The following is a 7512-nucleotide window of genomic DNA, read 5'->3' on the forward strand; positions in this document are numbered from 1 at the left end:
CAGAAGCAAGATTAATTCATATCATCCAAAATCAACGAGTACAAAGTAGTTGGTACATGATAGAAAATATGGGGGCTAGGATGTGATAAGGAAGCTCTAGCAATACTATGAGCAACCTTATTTGCTTGCCTCCGAATAAACGACACTACAAAGTCAGGATTACTATTTAAGAGACTTCTACATTGAACAATAAGATCCCCAAGCTCATTATGAGGAGTTGCGTGAGATTTGATGATCTCAACCAGAGTCTTACTATCTGTTTCAAATAGAACCACGTGCATTCCATTTGATGTGGCCAGTTTTAGAGATTCTAGCAAAGCAATGGCCTCTGCTTCTAAAACGGTGGCGGAGGAATGTAAGAAGTCTGATTTACCAATCAGCAGCTGTCCCAAGTGGTCTCTAAAGCATATTCCGTAACCTACAATGGAGGTATTGTGAAAGATTGCAGCATCAACATTGCACTTTGTCATGCCTATCAGTGGCTTAGTCCAGGAAGATAAACATGACGGATTCTGAACCTGTTTTTTAGCCCTCTGCATGCAACTCCACTCTTGAAGTGTATCTCTTGCGTGAGAATGTGTGAAAGCCGACGGTGTGTCTAAGGCATCCCATAGCTTACGATTACGGCTTTTCCAAAGGCTCCAAAGAAGCATAGCAGCTGACTGTTGTTGTGTAAGAGATAACCTGCAGAGAAATTCAAACAACAAAGCTGTGAAGTCATGTGCCGTTTGTAGCAGCTCGCGGACCAGGCTTCCATGACCAAGGAGATCCCAGCACTCTGTGGCCTTTGGGCATACAAAAAATGTATGCATATGAGTTTCTGCTAGAGCGTCACAAGTTACACAAGAATCATCACAATCAATACCGCGAGTAATGAGGTTTGTGCGTGTTGGAAGGCATTGGTGAGCGAGACGCCAAAGGAAAGATCTGACACGGTGAGGGATCTGTAAGTTCCATATAGTCATCCAAGAATTATTAGTACTATGCGATGTGGATGAATGGAAGAGGTCAATGCACACACGGTATGCAGATTTGACAGAATAATGACCGTCATTTGTAGCTTTCCAAATTCTGGTATCCTCACGTCTGCGTGGATATAGGGGAATTGAGAGAACAGCTGCAGCATCAGCAGGGGATAGTAGAGAGTGTAGTAATGTGCTGTTCCAGGAGTTCATGCCAAAGTTCATAAGGGAATCAACAGTGAGATCCCCATATTGAGGGGGTGGAGGTGTTGACGGTTTGCAAGATGGGAGGCCGCGTATCCAAGGCATACTCCACATATTGATTTTTGAGCCATCTCCGTTCTTCCATCTATGCCCCAAGGTAAGCAGAGATTGGGTACTCCATAGACTCCTCCAAGTGTAGCTTGGATTGTGACCAAGAGGTGCTTCCAAGAAATCCCGTCCCGGGAAGTATTTGGCTTTGAGAGTACGAGTGAGTAAGGAGTTTGAGTCGTGCCTGAGTTTCCAACCTTGTTTACCTAGCATTGAAAGATTGAATGCTTCCATGTTATGAAAGCCAAGGCCCCCAAGACTTTTGTGCAGGGTGAGTTTTTCCCACCGCATCCAGTTAATACCTCGTCTGCCATTTTTCTTTGAACCCCAATAAAACGAATTCATCATTCTCTCCATTTCTTCACATAAGGAAGTCGGAATGAGGAAAGCACCCATACAGTAAGAGGGTATAGCTTGTGCCACGGATTTGATCAAGACTTCTTTTCCTGCCCGTGATAGGGAACGAGCACTCCAAGACTGACATTTTTTCCAGATGCGATCCTTTAAGAAAGAGAATATTGCCTTCTTACTTCGGCCTATCATTGATGGGAGGCCTAGGTATTTGCCGCTTCCAATATCCGCAAATACACCAAGGAGGGATGTGATATCAGCTACGGTATCATGGTGAGTATTAGAGCTGAATGCAATAGCCGATTTACCATAATTGATTGCTTGCCCGGATGCATGCTCGTAATGGGAGAGAGTTTCCTTGAGATGTTGCGCTTCAGCCATTGTTGCTTTACAAAATAAAAAGCTGTCATCTGCAAATAATAAGTGACTAATAGGCGGGGCTGTACGACAGATACGAGTACCGTGAATCTTGCCTCTTAACTCGCGGTTTTTTATGGCTGCTGATAGACCTTCTGCGCAAAGAATGTATAGATATGGCGAAAGCGGGCAGCCTTGACGGAGACCTCGTTCAGGAGTGATAGGGCCAATGCGGTCGCCATTAAAAATGACGTGGTATTCAACGGAGGTGATGCACATCATCATCCATGAAGTCCACTGTGGGCTGAAACCCATTTTAAGTAAAATAGCTTCGAGGTACGACCAACTTACACTATCGAATGCCTTGGATATGTCAAGTTTGAGGGCCACCTCACCTATTTTTCCTTTTGTTTTGCAGCGCATATGATGTAGAATTTCAAAAGCTGTTAGCGCATTATCAATGATTGAGCGAGAATGCACGAAGGCTGCCTGTTCTTGGGAAATCCATTTGTTAATAAGTGGACGAAGGCGATTGGCAAGGACTTTAGAAACAATCTTGTATAACACATTGCAGAGAGAAATAGGCCGAAGGTCCCGCATGGATTCTGGATTATCGCTCTTTGGTGCAAGCACAATGTTTGTAGCATTTAAATCTGGGGGTAGGTGGCTCGAGGCTAACCAAGTTGAGGCAGAAGAGAATATTTCATCACCGATATCTTCCCAAAATCTGTGGTAGAAAGCTGGGTTAAGGCCGTCTGGCCCAGGTGATTTATCCGGGTGCATGCTAAAGATAGCTTCCTTGAATTCCTGCTTAGTGAACGGCTGAGTGAGCATGGAATTGTCTTCGTCAGATATCTTTGGCTGAACGCAAGATATGATAGGCTGAAGATCACCTTGCTGCGCTCGAAATAGAGAGATGAAGTAATTATGAACAAGAGTGCAGAGGTCTTCCTGGGATGTAATCCAATTACCAGAATTATCACGAAGCTTCTTCACCATGTTTTTGCTTTTTCTGGATGAAGCCGTAGCATGAAAGAACTTGCTGTTTGTGTCTCCGTCTGCGAGCCAAAATATTTTTGAACGTTGCCTCCAGTAGCTTTCTTCCTGGAGCAATAAAGAGGCTAATTTATTCTGCATAGTGGCTAGCCTCGGATCGCTTGCGTCATCGGAAGAATTCCGGAAGTCTTCAATTTCTGAGCGTTGTTTATTAATCTGCTGCCTGAAATTTGGCGTGATATTTCTGCTCCAAGAGGAAATGTCATCAATACAGTGGTTGAGTTTGGTGAGAATATTCGACGGAGGATAATGGGCCCAGTTGCTCTTCACCAATTGGTTGAGTTCCGGTTCTAATAGCCAAGAATTATTGAACCGAAAACTACGGTGAGGCTGCCTCCACGGTATAGGATCAAGCTGTAGGAGAAGAGGAGTGTGGTCAGATATGGAGGCCACCAAAGTTTGGAGTGCAGCGTTTGGATAAAGCGTTTGCCAGGAAGAAGTGGCTAGAGCACGGTCAATACGAGCTTCTTTGGAGGAGGGCGTGCCGATGCTCTTGAACCATGTGAATTGGTAACCATGAAGAGGCATATCATATAAGTTGCAGTCTTTTACAGCGTCCTGAAATCCTCTAATGAGCCATGAAGGACGGTCTGGTCCACCTCTTTTGTCTTCAGAGGAGAGATGGTCATTGAAGTCACCAATGATGCACCATGGATCGTTAGAGAGGCTGCTTAGATGGCGAAGTAAGTCCCATGATTCTCTTCGACGACCAGAATCTGGGTAACCGTAGAAAGCTGTGAGGCGCCAGGAACCAATGACAGGATCTTTAATTAGCAAGTTAATGAAATTTTGGGAGAAGTTTATGAGAGAACAATCAACAGAATTTCGCCAAAGGATAGCGAGACCCCCACTTCTACCAATACGGTCAACTGAAAAATGATTATCAAAACCAATAGAGTAGCATAAGTCTGAAATTTTATTTCCATTCACCAAAGTTTCAATGAGGATTACAATTTCCGGTTTATAGACACGGACAAGGTCTTTAATTTCAGGAACTGCCTTAACGTTCCCCAGACCGCGGCAGTTCCAAGATATTATATTCATTGCTTCCGGCAGGCCTGGAAGCCAGGCTCTGCCGATAAAAAATGAGTTGCCGAGTGTGAAACTTCCATGGGGGCATGGTTACATTCATGGCTTGCAGAGATGTTCTCATTGCAGGATGGTTTTTGGTCTGCTAAGGCACTAGTTTCTGATGCATCAATTTCTGCCTCGTTAACTGCAGGTGATGATTTGTTATTAATTGTATTGAAGGACTGGTTGACCTCATTTAAGCCTCTAGAACGTTTTGGTTTGCTGGTAATGATTTGCTCTTCATTCTCTTCCTGTAACAGCTCCGTATTGACTGAGTTATTGATTACGCCATTGTTGATTTTGGCTGGACGCATTAATTGTGGATTGCGCAGTAAATGTGCTAAGGCTGCAGAGTTGGCAGTTTTGATTGGCACATTAATGTCACTACCGTTACCGTTTGAAACTGTAACTGCTGCCGGTGAAGAAACTCCTCCCCCGAATTCTGATTGACGGCGAGCTCCGCCTCCTCCGTTTTTCCTTTGCTTTTCTACACGCAGTTCAGGCCCCATAGTCGTGTGCCATCATCCTCATCAGCCGAGTAAAGTTTCTCGCAGTAATCTTCTATGTGGCCTAACATTTCGCAGTAGTAGCAGTAGTTTCCTAGACGCTCATATTTGAACTTGATGAAGCTTGAATCCCCACCTTGTCTCTTGATTTTTTTCTGACGCTTCAATGGCTTTGTAACATCAAGCAGCACACGAATTCTCATATAGGAACGGAGGTGGTTGGAATTATTTTTGGCATCATATTCAAGGAATTCACCAATATAATTCGCAATGTCCGTCCCCACCTTCTCTGTCATGAAGCCTAGAGGAATGTCATGCACCTGTATCCAGAATGGGGCAAATTGAAGGGCAACTTGGTTAGGAGCGGTATTCTCTGGGATCACATTGAGGATCAGGAGGTGATTGTCAAAATACCACGGGCCCTTCTTTAGGATTCTCTGGAAATCGAGGTGGTGTGCAAATTGGAAGGTGAATAGGCCTGGCTCTATCTCTTGGATTTTGACTCCTTTGACAGGATTCTAGAAGGTCTCTATCGTTTCCATCATCATATATGACCGAATTGGCTTGTTTGTGTGAAAACGGCCAACAAGGCAGAGGCGAGGATCATCTGTCTGTGTGAGGGCTTTGATAGACGTTTGGCAAGTGCACCAAATACTATCGAAGTAGTAAAAATATCGATCCCACGAGGACTGTTTTAACTTCAATAATTCAATCGCGTTATAAGAATAGGATGTGTAAAAGTTATTTTGTTTTGCCACTAGGCGGTAGATTTGGTTTGATTTTAATTAAATCAAGAAACAGAAAAGATTTGATTAAGAAAATAGGAGAGAAAGATGAGATCAGATCCGTCGAATCCTCTAAGTTCCCCTAATTGGTCTACTGCACCTATTTGTTATGAACCCTCTTCTAATTTACGATGATTAACAAATTAGCCCTAATCAATCCCTTGAGTTAGGACCCTCTTCTTAAACTACAGCCCCTAATTCCTTAGGTGGTCTAATAATTCTTGAAGGTTTTACCGAACGTTAACCTATTATCACTAACAAACGATTATCTATTCCTAGACTAACCCTGTTTATTAGAACAATTCAATTAGGTCTAAGTTGAAAGCCATGGTCAGTGGTCATTCGTTCTCACAAAATCAAGTTATATGTGATCAAGATATAAAAAGCATTAAGAACAATTGAATTGAATAAACTAGAATTGAATTCATAAACAAAATAGAGTTTCACAGCAACATGTGTCAATTAGGGTTACAAAGATTCATCTCGGATCTAATCTCTAAGAGATTTAGCTACTCATAATCGAGTTTACAAATAGCATAATCAATGAAATAATTAAAACATACATGAATTGGTAAAAGGATGAAGAAATCGCCCTTCTAGCCGTCTCCGATGTCTCAAAATCGCACTTTGCTCTCCAAAATCGTAACCCTTGTTCTTCAGCTTGAGTGCAGTATTTATAGAAGTCATGGGCCTGACCCATCAAAATCGCGCCGCGCCTTGTTAATTGGCGTGCCGCGATTTCCCCTTTACAGGAAGTGTGTATTTTTGCTTCAAAAATCGCAGCACGGCTTGAAATTGGCGTGGCGCGATTTCCTTCGAACAGACTTCAAATTTTAAGCTTTTTGCACTCCAGAACAGTATAAATTGCATGAGAACTCTATCAAAATGTCACAATAAGTCCCTAATATTACGTAATGACAGAATGTCATCACAACCCCAAACTTAAACCATTCCTTGTCCTCAAGGAATTTGCTTGCAACAGTGACAAACGACAGTAAAATAACAGTTACCTGACAAAACGATAGTACCCAAAAGTTCATTCTCCTTCTAGCTAAAGATGAGCTAGTTTGACTTGTTCGCATCCACCAATTCACAACTCCTCGCATCAAATTGAAACAGGGTTCTACCAGTCGACATGCAGGTCTACATATTACCATACGCTTGAAAAGTTTCTAAATATCAATCAAAGTCAATATCATTACACACTTTTGAGGTCTTTAGGGTTATAACGGGGCTTAGGTGAAAGGTGGGATATATTTGGATAAGTAGGCTACACAAAATTTGAGTTAGGCATTCCTACGGAAGTTATAGCACAAAATTCATTCCTTCATTCACCTTGTGGAAATACAATCAATGCAAAGGTACTAGAGAATATTTTTAACATTTAGGGACAATCGAGTTTGAAGTTACTCGGATTTTAAATGTTTTGTCCCTTTTTCATCATTCAATTTCTTTTTTTTTTTTTTTTTGATACACCATTTTTGTGTATATTTTGCATGACAATCTCATATTTCTTTCATTTTTGTTCTCTTATTCTCTAGTACCCCCACCCCAAACTTAGTTGGTTGCAAATTCCAATAGCAACCCCAAACTTAATCTTTAGCAACATTCTACAATGCCTTAACTCAGAAATTCATTAAGGGATAAGTCCTAAAAAGTCTCTAGGCTTGTAATGTAGTTTGTCACCGAACAAAAAGTTCTAATCCTACCGGCTCACAATTGGTTAAGAAAGGATAAATTCAACAAATTAAAACAGGGTAGGCTTCAAAAAGGCTCACAGGACCAAGCACTTTTGCCTCAGTGTGTAATTGACAAAGACCGATCAATAATAGAGAAACAATGCAAGTTCTAGAAATGTAGTTGCATGGAAAACTAATCTAAATATAAGTAAATTGAAAAACAAGATTTGGCAATGAACCTTATGGCTGAGATTTCTGGGAGTATGTGACTACCTAGCAACGCCGTACACTTCGCCTTTGAATCAAGTCACCCCTCCTTTAGAACTTTTGGAATACCGTTTCATCAAACAACTGTTACTAAACTGGAATAGGTCACATGAAACAAAACAAATTCATTAATAATAAACAAGTGCAGGAGCAATTACAATAGGGA

Source organism: Medicago sativa, chromosome 4 (genome assembly GCF_051527215.1).
Source record: "Medicago sativa cultivar Bolivia chromosome 4, Bolivia_mono, whole genome shotgun sequence".
NCBI classification, from domain to species: Eukaryota; Viridiplantae; Streptophyta; class Magnoliopsida; order Fabales; family Fabaceae; genus Medicago; species Medicago sativa.